Source organism: Poecilia formosa, unplaced genomic scaffold, assembly GCF_000485575.1.
Source record: "Poecilia formosa unplaced genomic scaffold, Poecilia_formosa-5.1.2 Scaffold720, whole genome shotgun sequence".
In the NCBI taxonomy this organism is placed as follows: Eukaryota; Metazoa; Chordata; class Actinopteri; order Cyprinodontiformes; family Poeciliidae; genus Poecilia; species Poecilia formosa.
This window is the reverse complement of record NW_006800659.1, coordinates 11,859-28,766: the sequence shown is the minus strand read 5'-3', so window position 1 is coordinate 28,766 and position 16,908 is coordinate 11,859. Positions and strand designations below refer to the sequence as shown.

At 37.9% G+C, this 16,908-nt stretch overlaps 1 protein-coding gene and 1 long non-coding RNA gene across 4 annotated transcripts in view; both read right to left on the bottom strand.

Moving 5' to 3' along the window:
• Positions 1-16,908, bottom strand: part of LOC107834683 (excitatory amino acid transporter 3-like) — a 109,421-nt gene that overhangs the window by 82,703 nt on the left and 9,810 nt on the right. The gene's annotated exons all lie outside the window — the stretch shown is intronic.
• LOC107834685 (uncharacterized) lies at positions 4,758-4,967 on the bottom strand. Its single transcript, XR_001660496.1, has 2 exons — positions 4,932-4,967; positions 4,758-4,878 (listed from the first exon to the last, which is right to left on the bottom strand). It is a non-coding gene; the product is annotated as an uncharacterized LOC107834685 (long non-coding RNA).

The following is a 16,908-nucleotide window of genomic DNA, read 5'->3' as shown; positions in this document are numbered from 1 at the left end:
TGATGCAACACCGGTTCTTGTCAGTTTCTACTTGATCTATCTGAATCCAAATCCAGCTGAAATTGACTCGTAGTTTACTTTCATATTATGTTCTGCAGGTTAAGTGTCGCATATGTTTGACTAAACTGTCTTATTTAAATAAATCCACCTTTTCAATGTTGAGGCATTATGAGACCAGGCATGAGAATGAAGTCCCAGATACACCTAGATAAACTCAGATATACAGCCATTCTACAAATTTCTCAGTTGCATTTTATAAGTTATTTCATATACAGTTAACCCTCGCTATAACGCGGTTCACCTTTCACTGTATCGCTGCTTCGCAGATTTTTTTGTACATTTTTTTCCCCCAAAGTGTTCTGCGTCCTGATTGACCATATGATTGTTAAAAACAGTCTCCGCGCTTCTTCTCTACCTGAGTGCCAATAAAGTTACGGTATTTAATACAGATTGGCCATTCAGGAGATGGAAACTGAAACTTTGAATGCCAGCTGGAAAAAAAAACTGTTGCCAGAGGCAGCGCAAAACCTGACCGGAGTTTCGCTTGATGAGATCCATCGCTCTGCCGTAGATACAGCTGTGAATCTCGCGGGACAGGTTGGAGGAGACGCTTTAATGACATGACTCCGGATCACATTAATGCCCGATTGATGCACACGCACATCCGCTGATGTAGAGTATTTAATTGTGCTGTATAATAATTGTAAAACCTAAAGGTAACTACTTTACGGATTTCGCCTATCACGGGTTATTTTCGGAACGCAACCTCTAAGAAAAACAAGGGTTCGCTGTAAATGTAGTGTTTACTTCATTTTTCTACAGCAGAAGTTTTGTCAAAAAAGCGTAACAGACTAAATTTTAAAATGTTGTAAAACCTTTTTTTGAAAATTTGTGGCAAAAAAAAAAAGGCCATGCATCCTCATTCCAAACACATTCACATAAATTTTCACTTTATGGTACATGTTCCCATTATTTATTGACTGTATATCAAATATATTTTATATTTAACTGAAGATATGACATAATACAATATATAATATTCAATAAAATACAAAGACTTAAATCTTATTGTATAGACTAGGTCATCAAATCACTACGTTCCCTGTAGGAATTTTTAATGTCCAGCAGGTGTCAGTATTGAGTGACAGAGTATCGACACAGAATCGACACAGTTTTGCTATGTGTTGAAACGATACATGACGCCTCATCTACCCATCACTAAGTGGATGTTTTAGTGAAGAAAATCAACCAACAAAAAATCCAAAATCCAAGGATAGAAGAAAATCCACAAACAAAACAAACTGGAAACACAAGGGAACAACAGGTAATCCAGGGAGGGAAACATGGGTAGTGACGATCAGGGTGACAAGACAGACTAGCAAGTTGTGACTGGGATAGAGGAGTTTAAAAACTGGGAGGTAGTAAGTGGAACAATGGACCTAACAAGATGAGATAACTGGTTGCAGGTGTGAATAGTTTTCACAGGAGCTAGCTGAGGGGAGGGGAGAAGATGACACGAGGAAGCTAAGGAGTTAAACTGGGGAAAAAACAGAGGAAACACCAGGGACCTGAAAATATCTCTAAAACGAAAGAAAACACTAATACCAAAGAAAACCTGATAAACTAGAAGACAAAAAGACATGAGGGACAAACATAAACAGAAAGAAGGCTGATCTAACAATAAGAACTAGGGGACAGAGAGCTATAGAAACTAGAAGATCTGAGCAAAGAGATAGCCTAACTAGAATTACTAAAGAAAGACTAAAAAAAGCTAAAGTGACAAAATAAGATCTAGAAACACTACAGAGGGAACTATAAGGATTAAATACAAATAAACTATAATCACTAAAGAAGCTTGACGTAGACTCAGAGATACAAGAAAAACAGAACCTAAGTAAAGAATATACCTAACTAGAAACACTATGAAGGGCTGATAAGGAAAATAACAAGGCAATTGTAATCAGACTAAATAACCTCAAATAATAAATGTGAAATGACCGTGAAGGGCTAACCTAAAATGGACTAAAACATAATGATAAATAAGATCAAAACCAAACCCAAAAACCCAGAGTCCTGACAGATAGTTTAACTGATGGTAATCAAAGATGATAAAATATCTATTTTATCTTTTCTGTACTGGAACACATTACAGGAAATCATGAATTTTGTCTCACCTTATAAGATCCTGCAAGATCACATGCAAGACAAAGGTTGACACACCCTTTTTGTCACTGTGTAAGTCATGTTCTAACACACCAGGCTTGATTGTGAGAGCCAGAAACATTCCTGCAACACAAAGTATCAGGCAGGATGTCAAAAGCAATAACACAGAACAAACAATAGCGGTCTTCATAAATCTATCTTAAAATCTGCTGCCCATGATAAATTTACCGAGAATTACGACTATTGAGGTAGAGCCACAGACGAAGGTCCCTGTGATGATAGCTGTTTTCCTGGACATTCTGGTGTTTAATCCAGTTACTCCTGAGAAAAGAGAGCATATAATCATATGTTTTAATCAACATTTATACAAAAATATCCTAAAAAAGATGAGTGAGCATCTTTTCAGTCTATCTCTATAACAATTATAAGTTAATATATCAAGTATCTGAATTCATATTTAGTTTGCCTGCAACCACGCTTGTCACGATGAGGGATACAGCAAACATCTTAAGCATGCTGATAAGTATTTCCCCTGGTACTTTGATCCAGTCTCTCAGTTCTTCATTTAGAACAGTTGTAGCCCTCAGCAGAAACCCAGTGCCTAACCCTGTAGGGCAAAAAAAACAACAACAAAAAATATTTATACATATAGATATGAAAAAAACTTCATCATGTAAAAGCCTTAAGAAGTAAATGGGAGTGCTTAATAAAAATAGCAAATGATACATTTTGCAGATATATTTTCCATATTTTTTCAGTTTGTCTATAGGCAACATTGTACCCTAATGCTGAATATTCAAGTTATATGTGTTGTAATAATTTGTTAAATATTGTGTTTTCACTGTAAAAACAAACATCTAAAAACCATCCATCAGTTTGAGAACTGAGCTACTGAAAAAAAAAGAAATTTTCAGTAATCTCCTTATTTATTGAGCGTCACTTTAATGCATCCAAGATCACATGTAAATTTCAAATTTTAACATTTTACATCTATGTTAACGAACCACACAATAAAACTAACCACACAGTAACAAAATGCTATGTTGCCATGGTGATACAATGGTTCATGATGAAATGACTGCAGAACAACTCCCCCTACAATCTTTTGTTTAATACTGCTATTTCATAAATGGAAATGCTGGGGACAATATAAACAACTTCCACAATCATGATATAAAACAGATTAAAAGATGAAAAGATCAACAAACTCCCATAACAATAAGTATATATTTTTAAAAACTTCACACCTCCCTGGTTCCCTCTCCTTGGGCTGCCATCTTATCGTGGTGGAGGGGTTTGAGTGTCCAATGATCCTAGGAGCTATGCTGTCTTGGGCTTTCTGCCCATGGTTGTGTCACCCAAGGCAGACAGGTCCTAGGTGAGGGACCAGACAAAGCGCAGCCTGAAGACCCCTTTGATGGACAAGAACTTTGGATTTGGTGTTCTCTCTCTGGGGAGCCACTCTGGAGCCAGGCCTGGAGATGGGGCACGATGGCGAGCGACTGGTGACCGGGCTTCTAGGTGGCTCAGCCCGAAGAGGAGACATGGGACCCCCTCCCATGGGCCTAGTGGCGCAACTACACATTATTCAGGTGGATGCGAAAACATAAATCGGCGCCCCCCCCACCTCCCAGGGAAGGAACGTCAGGGTGAAGGAGCGACGCTCGTTATGTGCGAGAGGTGAAGGAGCGTGAGGCGCGCTGAAGTGTATGGGGAAAACATAATCGGTGCGTCGCCCCCTCCAGACGGGGTTTTGGCGCCCCCTCTGGTGCTGCGCCTCTATGCGTTGCATACGCTGCATACCCACTTTTTGCGCCTCTGCATGGGCCCACCACCTGTGAGAGGGCCCAAGGGGGTTGGGTGCAATGTGGGATGGGTGGTGGCCGAGGGAGGGGACCCTGGTGGTCCAATCCTCGGTTGCAGAAGCTGGCTCTTGAGTCGTGGAATGTCACCTCTCTGGTGGGAACTAGTGTGTGAGGCGGAGAGGTTCTGGCTAGAAATAGTTGGTCTCACCTCAAAGCATGGCTCTGGTTCTGGAACCAGTCTCCTTGAGAAGGCCTGGACATTCATTCCACTCTGGAGTTGCCCAAAGCGAGAGGCGCCAGGTTTACCCCAGTGAACGAGAATACCGCAAGTTGCCTTCCCTCAATGGAATATATAGTAGTCAGTCCCAGTGACCGTTTCATTCACGGTTTAGCCAATGTGCTTCCTGGGTAAAAATCAAACGACAAATGCTGCCCAAAGCGCGCCCTCCCCATCCCACCCCGCTCAACAGTTTCCAGCAACACAGGTGATACACGTGAGGGGCCCGGTCATTGGCCCCGCCACCCGGCCCGACGCTAACTTGTTCCGCTAGTGCGGGCCACTGTCAGTCTCATACCTTATTTGGAAACGGGACCATTGCAATCTGGAAGTGAAGGGGGCGCTATTTCCTATACTTCCGTTTTTATTTTCTTTTGAAATCTGTGACATATTTTCACCTTTAGGAAGGAGTTTCAATCTCAGAGTGTATTTGAACTTCATTCTTTTATCCTTTTATTTACTTTAGCGCAGCTCACAGTTTTTAGCAAATTCTGTAGCTTTCGGTTTACTTCTAAATCTGCTCCTTAGTCGCATCTTTTCGGGCTTGCTACTGCCTCTAGTGGCGTGAGGGTGGTAACACAACTTATATACTTGCATTACTAAACCAGAATACCGCAACGTATTTATTATTTTCTATTAATTCTGGCATTACTGGAACAGTAAAAGATAAATTATCTTATAAAAACTTTTTTTTTTTTCATTTTCCTAAGGATGTAGAGCTAATTAAATGACAATATTTTTATGCATTATAAACAATATCTATATATCTCCATCAATTATAGAAGGAACAAAAGACAAAAGGAGACATGAAAAACAACATGATCATCTATAATAAAAATACCATTCGCAATTTATACATAAGAAATTTAATTGAGCAAAAGTCAATAACAAACAAATGAATTAGGTACAGAAGAATAATAACACAGGTTGTTACAACCAGGGCTGTTAAACAGATATAAGCAAAAGTTTTTTTTTTGTTTTTACAGTGCCATGTATATTATTGAGAGACTTTTTGTTGGTAGAGTCTTATATATAGAAAAAAATAAGATGAAACTATTTAATCAATCAGCGAGGAAATTTTCCTTTGACTCTAAATCGATAAATCATATTCATGAATCACATTATTACACGGCCCATCTGTGGCGACGATACAAAAAAAAAGTAGTCTGCAGAAACTTTATGTGGCATACAATGATGGCATGAGGCTTCTACTCAAAGTGCCTAGATGGAGTAGTGCTAGCCATATGTTTGTACATAATGCTGTTTCCACATGTGCAGCTGTGCTCAGGAATCTTATGTATAAATGCATGTGTAGATTATATGTGTCATGCAATAATATAATTGCAATTTTAGTAAATCCTGCTTTTAGTACAGTGAGACTCTCGTCAAGATTATGGAATCACTGGCGTCATCATTTATTTGTGACTCGGTGAATAATACGTCATGTTTATTTTTAATTTTCTCTTATTTTGCTTGTTTTTACCTTTTTACCTTTTTTGTGTCTGGAATAAAGATTTGATTGATTGATTGATTGATTGATTGATTGATTGATTGATTGATTGATTGATTGATTGATTGATTATCAACAATTTGTGAACAGAGCAAAACACTTGGCATGCTATAGGTAAATGTTATTTAGTTTTGTAAAGAATAATTATTGCAATGTCAATAAATGACGTCTAATAGATGTTCCTAGTTACCAGAGGGACACAGTAACACCTTCATGAGCTCAAAGGTTCAAACTGATGAATAATGAGAATGGACGCTCTCTGCTAAAATATTTCTTGCCATCTTTCATGTTCTTTCAGCAAACAGTTCAGACAGAGTTGTTTTAGGTTTCACCACTATTTACCTGCTGTTATTCCTGCCATTGAAAGTATTCTTAAAAGATTCTGTTAGTCTGCAGCTCATGTGACCAAACCAGCCAAGGAGATAAAAAGTTAAAACTTGACTTAAAATGTTGTTTTAACTTGAATTGAGTTAAAACTCAAGTTAGAATGTTAGTTTTAACATTTAACTCAACAACCTCTGCCTAACTAGAGGTTGTACACAACCTCAAGCAGGGTAACCCTAAGGGTGATTCTCACGAACCCAGTCATTTGAATGTCTAAGAAGATTTTAAAGTCATACTCATGAAAATTAAAAATAATTCACTTTTATTTGAACAATCATAATTTCTAACATTTGGCACACTTAATTGTTAGTTACCAAAATAGTTTTTTAAATGTTTTTTAATTAATTTTGGAGTCAGAAATTCATTACCATAATGCGTCCGAAGTAAAAAAAATGCTTTCACCTCAATTTATCATTGTAATTATTCAGGCTGGTTTATAAAAAAATACTACCAACTTATTTAAAACTATGTTAACTAACTCAATATTGTAATATTTAATGTTTTCCTATTAAATAATAAAAATATATTAATAAAAGTGAGTATCCGGAGGTGCAAAACTCATTACCGTAGCACCTTGTTCAAAGTCCTGTAATATTTATTAAAAAAAAAGAAATTTAGTTATTTTGACCCATAATGCACAACAAAGAAGAGAAGACAAAAGATGGCTAAAAAATAAGACTGTTTGATATCTTTTGATTATGATAATTGTTACGTTTCTCCTCGCATATGCCTATTTCCACACCACAGGCGATCATTACCGTAATGTGCATTACATCATGTGCTTAAAAAGTAAATAATTAGATATTTTCCTGTAAAGAAGATATTAGGGAATTTGTATTCTAGGTGAAAAATTTTTGCTGAGTCACCATGACATGCTACCATTTTAAGCTATCTTATGCGAATGTCACTCATTACCGTAATGCACAACGTTCATTACCACGTAATTTGAGACCTGTTGCGGTAATGAAAAACAAGATTACGGTGATGAACAGTCTGTTTGAAATGAAAAAATAGATAAATACATAAAGTTTAATACTGCTTGTTATTGTTTTTTTTTTTTTACACAATTACAGCAGTTTTTGATTTACTTCCTACTTATGAAAAATGGTTATACTACTTATATTAACAAATATTAATTACCTAATGTGAAGGTCAAAAGGAAGTAGTGCTGGCTATCAATTAAAATTTCCAAAAATGCTTAGATTCAGAGGGACCCATTTCAACTCATGATCCAATTTGATGGTTTTTCGATTCAGTTAAGGATATTGCGCTATCAAAATTTTACTTGGAAGGTGAATGAGTGAAAGAAGATGTATATTGGGGGCAGTTCTCCTGGATAGGCAGCCTGGGGTGATGGTCCACCTATTTAAAAAGGGAGGATACAGAGTATGCTCCAACTACAGAGGGTTCTTAGGCCTCCTTGGTAATGTCTATTCAGTGGTTCTAGTTTAGTCGAATCTAAGTTTCAGGAAGAGCAGTGTGGTTTTTCTCTTGTTCGTGGACCACTAGACCAGCTCTACACCCTCAGTAGGGTCCTGGAGGGTGCGTGGAAGTTCACCCAATCAATATTATTAACATGTGTATTGTGAACTTGGAAAAAGTGTTCGACCGTCTCCTTCAGGGATCCCTGTAGGGGCTGACAGTAAGTCAGGCTCGTTTCCGGTGAGAGTTGGATTCCACCAAGACTGCCCTTTGTCATCGATTCTGTTCATTATTTTCATAGACAGAATTTCTAAACGTAGCCAAGATGTGGAGGGGATCCGTTTTGTTGATCTTCGGATCGCATCTCTGCTTTTTGCAGATGATGTGGTCCTATTGGCTTCATCAGGTCATGATCTACAGGTTTAGTTCCCAGTATATCTGTAGTCATGGATGGGAAAATGGAGTGAGAAATTGACAGGTGGATTGGTGCAGCGTCCACAGTGAAGCATATACTGCTTTTCATTGTAAGCAGTAATGGCTTTCCATTATGGTTGAGCAATATGCAACATTTTCTCAGTTGTACCGGTCTGCCCTGGTGAAGAGAGAGCTGAGTCAAAAGACAAAGCTCTCAATTTACTTCCCTCATTTATGGTCATGAGATCTGGGTCATCACCGAAAGAACAAGATCACAGATACAAGAGGCTAAAATATTTTCTCTCTGGGTTCTCTCATAGAGATAGGGTGAGAAGCTCTGTCATCCGGGAGGGACTCAGAGTAGAGCCGCTGCTCCTCCACATCGAGAGGAGCCAGTTGAGGTGGCTCGGGCATCTGGTAAGGATGCCCGAGCCACCTCAGTAAATAAATCACCCTTAGATAATAAATAAATAAATAAATAAATAAATAAATAAATAAATAAATAAATAAATAAATAAATAAATAAATAAATAAACCAACCAACCAACCAGTGAAGGACATAACCTATTGTCTAGGGCTGTGTAATAATATTGATTTTGCAATATATATCAATATTTTCTTTCCTAGAAAAAAAATCGATATAGTAACGCAAGTATCGTAACATCCAACTGTCACCTTGCTCACTCACTGCTTGCTTCACCAGGTGAGTGATGAGGTCATCAGGCTTAGAGTGATTCCTTCAGATGTTAAGTGTCAAAGTTAAAAAGGTATCAAACTATGCAGAGCAGGTACTTGGTGCACTTTATTTACTTTACAAATGCAAGCTACAATTTGTACTGTTTCAATTAAAAGAAACATGTTTTCTCACCACTTCTTTGATTAATTTTGTCCAGCTGTTGACTTTAAGTTTGTGCCCAGGTCCAACCAGACCCAGGTATTGTGTAGTTGGTGCTTTTAATCATTTTTCAGTTAAATTAATTCAATTCAACTCTATAATGCTCACAAAATGTCACCAAAATTACTCTCACTCTAAAATCTTTCAGAAAATTGCAAAAGTGTATTGAATTGTATCGTTTGCTGATTATCACAATATATATCATATCGTGAGCAGAATATGTGTATCGTATCGTGAGATTATTGTATCACTGCAGCCCTACTATTGTCGAGGATTGATGAATCCGTCCAATTGCCCAACCTTACATTCCAAGCAATAAGCAGAGATGAAAAAAAAGTTAGGTCTTCATAAAAAGTAGAGTGTCTGAGAATAGTTCTTAAAGATATAGTCAGTGTTTTCAGCAAAGTTGAGCTGACTCTCCAGGAATGACTTGAGGCTTTTAAAATTTGCCACAATGTCAACAGGTTGGCCATCAAGTGAAACTGGAATCACTGTCAGGTTTTGTTTATCTCATTTAATTTGCTCTACTGCCTTAAGAAAATGAAAAGGTATGTTCTTTTGTGAGGGAATTTATCTTTTACTGTTCCAGTAATGCCAGAATTATTAATAATAAAGACTTTGTGGTATTCTGATTTAGTAATGTAATTAGATTAGTTGTGTTACCACCCCCACGCCACTAGAGGCAGTAGCAAGCCCGAAAAGATGCGACTAAGGAGCAGATTTAGAAGTAAACCGAAAGCTACAGAATTTGCTAAAAACTGTGAGCTGCGCTGAAGTAAATAAAAGAATAAAAGAAAGAAGCTCAAATACACTCTGAGATTGAAACTCCTTCCTAAGGTGAAAATATATCACAGATTTCAAAAGAAAATAAAAACGGAAGTATAGGAAATAGCGCGCCCTTCACTTCCAGATTGCAATGGTCCCATTTCCAAATAAGGTATGAGACTGACAGTGGTCCGTCCCCGCCCCTTTCTGTTTGCTGCAGCGTGGTTGTTCTCCTTAGAGGTAGGGTGAGGAGCTCGGTCATCCGGCAGGGACTCAGAGTAGAGTCGCTGCTCCTTCACGTCGAGAGGAGTCAGTTGAGGGGGCTTGGGCATATGGCTAAGATCCCTCCTGGACGCCTCTCTGCTGAGGTTTTCCGGGCACGTCCCACCGGAAGGAGGCCCTGGGGAAGACCCAGGACACGCTGGAGGGACTATGTTTCTCGGCTGGCCTGGGAACGCCTTGGGATCCTGTGGCTGGAACAAGTAGCAGGGGAGAGGGAAGTCTCGTCCTCCCATCTTAAGCTGCTACCCCTGTGACCCGACCCCTGGTCCTCTTGTCACTTCTCTGTTACTTTCTCGTTCCATTTGTGTTCACTTCGTGTCTCCTTGCTGGATTCCTTCCATTGGATGTTTGGTTTGTGTTTCTGCGCTAGCTTCCGCTGGGATGATACCAGAGGACAGAGAGGAATGGATGATGTTAGTAATGATAGGAAGCAGAGAATTGAGACAGGGCTTGACGAGAACTGTAGGAAAAAGTTTGGACTGGTTGGAAGACGGTTTACACTGGTTGATTGTTGATTTCAGGTGAAACCGGGTTAGATCAAACCCTATTTCCATCACCGGAGAAAATGTGAAAGTGGTTGAGGAATATAAGTACGTCGGTGTTCACCTTGACAACAGACTGGACTGGAGATACATCAGTCAAGCTATCTATGAAAAGGGACAGAGCAGACTGGACTTCTTGAGGAAGCTAAGATCCTTCAAGGTTTGCAGCAAGATGCTGCAGATCTTCTATAAGTCTGTTGTTGAGAGCGTCATCTCTTTTGCCATCATCTGTTGGGGCAGCAGCATCAGAGCCAGAGAACTGAAAAGGCTCAACAGTCTGATAAAAAAAAGGCTGGTTCTGTTCTGGGTCTGTTCTTCGGACAACTGTGCAACCTCTGGAGATGATGATGCAAGGAAGGATTCTTCAGAGGATAAAGAAAATTATGGACAACAATGACCATCCTCTTCATGAGACTGACTTGGGAAGAGAGGGTGTCTTCAGTAGTTAAGATCTACAATAAGTCTTTGAAGAATCTTAACTAATGAGTTATGACATTTAATTTCCCTTTGGGATTAATAAAGTATTTTTGAATTTGATTTTGAACTGTTAATGTTCACGGCTTTGATTTAAAGTTAATCGATTAAGTCCTTGCAGCTGTTCAGTTGACATGCAGGATCTTTTAGACCAGTGTTTCTCAACCCTGGTCCTCACCGCCCCCTGTCCTGCATGTTTTAGGTATTTCCCTTCTGCCACACACATGAATTGTATCTTTGGGTGATTAACAGGCTTCTGCAGCACTTGATGGTCATGCAATCATTTGAATCAGCTGTTCTGAAATAGAGGCACATCTAAAACATGCAGAGCAAGGGGGCTGTGAGGATCAGGGTTGAGAAACACTGTTTTAGACAGAGTTAAGAAACTGATACTCTGAATGGAGAATATGAGGGAGGTTTGAAATTATTTTCTGAGCCCGTGTGATTATAGTTTCATTGAAAATGGTCTGAAGTGAAGCATACTGCTTGACCCACAGTAGCAGCAGCTCATAGCGGTTTACAAAACAGAATAGAATATATTTTATTGATCCCCAACGAGAAATTGCTTTATGAGAGACAAGTGGGGTTAGACAGAGAGGTTCCAAATCCAGGCAGAAATGCTGAACCTAATGATGCAGCTCAGTGATTCTTGAGTATAGGGACAAAAGTCTTATGGATAAAGCACAAAATTTGAATAAAACATCCATCCATCCATTTTCTTTACACCCTTGTCCCTCAGTGGGGTCAGGAGGGGTGCTGGTGCCTATCTCCAGCTAACATTCCGGGCGAGAGGCGGGGTACACCCTGGACAGGTCTCCAGTCTGTCGCTGGCCAACACAGAGACACACAACCATGCACACACACATTCATACCTAGGGACAATTTGGAGAGGCCAATGTTTTTGGACTGTGGGAGGAAACCAGAGTACACAGAAAAAACCCACGCATGCACAGGGAGAACATGCAGAAAGACCGGGGCCGGGAATCAAACCCAGAACCTTCTTGCTGCAAGGCAACAGCTCTACCAGCTGCGCCACTGTGCAGCCTGAATAAAATATACACAAAATATATATTTTTTCAAATATCTGACTGAAATAACCTGAGTCATGTGAGCACAACAATGTATGTTTTCCTGGTGTTTGCTGAATATTTTTTTGTATTTTAAACATTGTAGTAGGTGGATGGTGTCTTTAAAATCCCTTGTCCTGAAGCAGAACTCAACACATTATAATAGTTTAAAACAAATTAAGGAATACTAAGGTAGTAAGTATTATGACAATTAAGTATAAGTAGTCATATAAATAATTATAAAAGTAACAATAAATTGAATAAAAAATCATTTTTATATATTTTCCAACTCCATTGAAATTTGTTCCAAGTTTTTGTCAACACTGTCAGACTTAAAAAGAATATTTAAAAAATCAGGCATTATTGGGGGGCACCAGGACTTCTGAGGACCCCATGACCTCTTTCTTTCTCTTCCTTTGCTGAGAGGTCAGTAGTTAGCTCTGGTTAGCTTAAGTTATTCTTTAGATTTTCTTCTGTTTTATTCCTAAGTTGCTCATTACAACCATGATGTACCAACTCCAACAGATAATTTACAAAAGGTTGATGAAATTTAAAAGCTTAATTTTGGTAAACTGTAAAGATTTCATGGACCTGATGAGCTACAATATTACCTCCTTCAGAATAACATCATATAAATTGAGGTAGTTTGGCTTTTTGTCAACTCCATCAGAGTTTTTAAGACTCTTTCAGTGAAATTGTTGTCAAATCTCACTTAAATGTGCAATTAATTCATTTTAATGTATTTTACATAAATTGCATTACTTCATATGTATCAAGTATTTCTTTTTACTCACTAGTTTGTCACCACCTTCAGTTCTGTGTCAACTCCGTCAGATTTACTTTTTGTTGTTTTAAATAATATTTCTTTTGTTTCTTGAGAAGCATTTGTCTAAGACTGAGTAAAAATATCACTCATAGGGTATTTTAAAAATTATTTTATATTTATTTTTTGTCAGATGGTGATGACAAAGATCTGGGTCAGGTCGATTAAAAATTAAATTTTTTAAAAAATGTTGCAAATGGGAGCCCGCACTTTAGCGTCTTTACATTTCAAAAACATTGTCATATTTGCATCCATAAGGTTGAGAAATAATTTTTAAAAAAAAAGGGAAAATTTAAACCCATTTTGTCCCTATTCTCGAGAATCACTGAGCTAACGGTGCTTTCTCTATTTCAGTATGTTGAAAGAGCAACATCATTTTTTGACTGACACAAGAGGCCCTCAACCTGCACAGAAAGTGTAGTTGCTACAGGACCCTGTTACTGACCGAGTCAACCTGAGCAGTCCAGGAGAGTTTGTTGTCAATTTGTATTCCAAAGAATAGATCAAAAAAAGGTTTGTCATGATTTCTCTAGTTGAGAAGAATGCCAACACTCAGGTATAATGTGTTTACCTGGTAGAGGTGAGGAAACGCAACGTTTTTAGTACTTCAAGTGGGATTTCAAACAGACACCTGTTACTAGAACAGGTAGCTCTAGTAACCCAAATAACCGTAAGCATCTACAAGAAAGCCACAACTCAGGAAGACGGTGGAATCAATTAAGCAGTAAATGGGAAAACACAACACACAAGAGAGCTAAAAGTAACACAAAATCCAAATCTCCACAAGGCTCCTGTGATATTTGGATGTTAAGGATCAGAAAATGTTCCTCACAACACTGAAGACAGTTTTTAATCTGCTGTCGGTGGTTAAATGTGAGTGTCTGAAATGAGGCAGAGAATAGCTGTGTCATCAGAAAAATTTGACATGTAGTTGTTTGGTGTAGTGTATTAAGTTGCATTTCAGTAGCATTAAGAGAAAATACTTTAAAAAAATTAAACATTTCATCTGTGTATTAAATCTCACATTTAGAAAAAACTCAGCTTAAGCACATCTGTTTAACCGCTAACCACTACCTCATCAAGCAGAATTACACTACAAACATAAATCAATAAAATAAAAAAATAAAAAATCACCAGTAGAAAACAAGTAAATACTTACCCACGGCAACTCCAAGTAAGCAAAATACCTGAAGTAGGTTTTCTCTCATTGTTTTTATGTTTCTGTGGTCCAGTCAGATGGACCAGTTACTCCCAGCTGTTCAAGACATTTGACCCACTTTTCAAAAAATGCCCTGCAAAGCATTTTCAGTCTCTACGGATACCTTGGTAAAATAAATAACTACTTCAAATTCAAAAATACTTCATTAATATGTTGTTGTTACTCATATTAATTCAAGTTCTTCAAAGAGTTATTGTAGATGGTGATGGCTGTTGGCAGGAAATACCTCTTGTAGCGATCTGGGAAGATATTTGTAGCTTTCTGTATCATAGATCTTGTAATAATGTGAACGTGAAATATTTTAAAAATAATATAATGTGTTTTACAGTAATTTGATGTGCTAACAATCATGTTTCAGTTGAGTTGATTTGTTAATTTCTTAGTTCACAGAAATATTTTTATGCCTGGTTTCCTAGAGACATGGATTTTGGTTCAAATAATGAAAACAATGTTATTTATTTTTTAAATTAAAAAGCAAAAGCATTTCTAATAATATTACCAACTCAAAAAACTCTTTAGTTTATGAGCTTTTTATTTCTGTGGGATGTAGACACAAGAAAGACTCCCTACTCAACTTCTCACGGCCAGCTAAGAAATGTTGTTGCATCAACTAATTTACTCCCTCTTTGGTTACCTAGCAACAACCTGTTTAGTAATTTGCAGTAGTTTAAGGATTCACCACTTTGCTTTTTAACTGCTTAAAAATAAACAGTGTGAAGTGAAAACTCTGCATAAGTCACGCCACCAGTTTGGCAGTATTTCAGATAAATAAAACAAAAGATTAACAATAATTATGGACATCGACTGATATAAAATGCTTTTATCACGAAATTATTTCATGCAATGTTCATAAGGTCATTCATAGAAATAACTTTTTTACAGTTATTTTTTTTCAGTCTGAAGCAGTTAACCTGGTTATGCAACATACAGAACTTTATTGATTTACAAAGTATTGTTGTACCAATCAATCAGTCAAACTTTGTATACAGAGTACGTGTCATACACTCAAGTGCAATACAAAATTACAGTCGTAATTACATTTAATCACTTGGAGACACACAGTGAAATGATCCATATGATCAAATCAAGTAAACAGACAAAAAAAAAACCAAAAAACAAGGTTGGTCTGGAAGTGGGAGAAAATCAATTATACAAGATGAGAAACTGTGGCAGTTCATGTTGATTAGTGAGGAAACACTGGACAAATATTTCTATTGTCGAAGGAGAAAGATCAAATTTATAAAAAAAAAACAATAATACATAACATGCAAAAGGAAAAATAACAGAAATAAAATGTATAATAGAATAGATGAATTATATTCACATAACAATACTTTTATTATGTAGATATTAACAACTTACACACCAATAAAATATTATTACACAAATCAATAATTTAAAAGTTGCAAAAACTAAAACAAATAAATTAAATAAGATAAATAAACTGATATGGCCCCATTCTACCGATAATAAACATCGGCAAACAAGGAAAAGATCAGCTCCGACACCCCAGGATGGTGTCATCCCTATCCAGAGGTTTCAGCTTGTTGGTGTTACTATGCTGAGAAGATCCCCTCTTCGGGGTGAATTGGATTCTGAGGCGGAGGAGGAAACGGAGGGGATGAACTCTTCATCAGAGTCCAAAAAGGATAAGTCCAGCTCGATGTCCTTGATGGAACGAATCCTATCATCGCTAACAGGTAAAATGGAAAACATGGTCAATAAAGTTCAAAACAAGAAGTGACTAAAGCACCCCTTGTTTTACCACTTAGTGTAAATGACTTGTAACAATCTACATTCAAGATTTCTTTTCACCAGAATTTGTCCTAAGTTCTTCCGTGCAAAATGCAATAATACATGTTCTGGACACTGGTTTGTGTACTGGTGCTCAATCATGTGCTAACAGGAAGAAGCCATTTTCCAACTGTTCCCACAGGGTTGGGATCTTGAAATGGTAAAAAAAATTATGTGGTGTCCAGGACCACCAGTCTGACATCATGCTCATGTTCAGAGAGTGAAGTGGTACAGAAACCAGCTGGGGTTGTGCAGGGCTGGAGCAGAAGAGAACTGCTGACAGGTTTCACAGGGAGCAAAGAAGCAGTTCAGCTCCTCTACCATTGGTGCACTCAGGACCATGAGAGAGAGATGTGCTGAGAATGTCAGCCTGACATTGCCGTCAGGTGACAGGTACACAGCCTATACAGCCACAACCGTTAGCTCTCTCAGCAGAAAAAGCAACCGGCATAAAACAGATATGCACCCAGCATCTGAGGAACAGTGTTTGATTGTAATTGTTCCGTTGTTACAGCATTTTTCATGCACATATTTATAGAGATCAACCAACACCTCTGCTTTTTCCTGAATCTGGAGTCCTGTCACAGCAGAAAAAGTGCTGTTGCTTACTAACATCGTATCATCCCGGGTGAAACTAGGTTACTTTTGGCAACATTGTGTCTTTGCACATGAACACATCATTTTAATGATTTCATTTACCTTGGTATTTTGTCCAAGCTTATTAGGTCATCATGCCACAAATGGTTGGTGATAACAACACCAAAGACATTTACCAGCACATTCACCACGGTGATGAAATGGTCTCTGAAGGGCACAGAAGAGAACAAACATGCTGTCAGACTCTACTATGTTTTTCTTGAAGGTTTTCTCTGCCTCAGTCTAGAACAACCAGGTGCATCAGGTCTTCTACAGTTCAGACTGATGTTGACATCATTCTCCAAATGTAGATTTATCAATCATTACTACACAAGCTCTCCTCAGGCTTTCTCCACTGGTAGGTGATCCTAGACATTAGTTTATTATGCAAGTTAAAAATCATGCCCTTGTTAAGAATAATTTCAAGCTGTCTGAT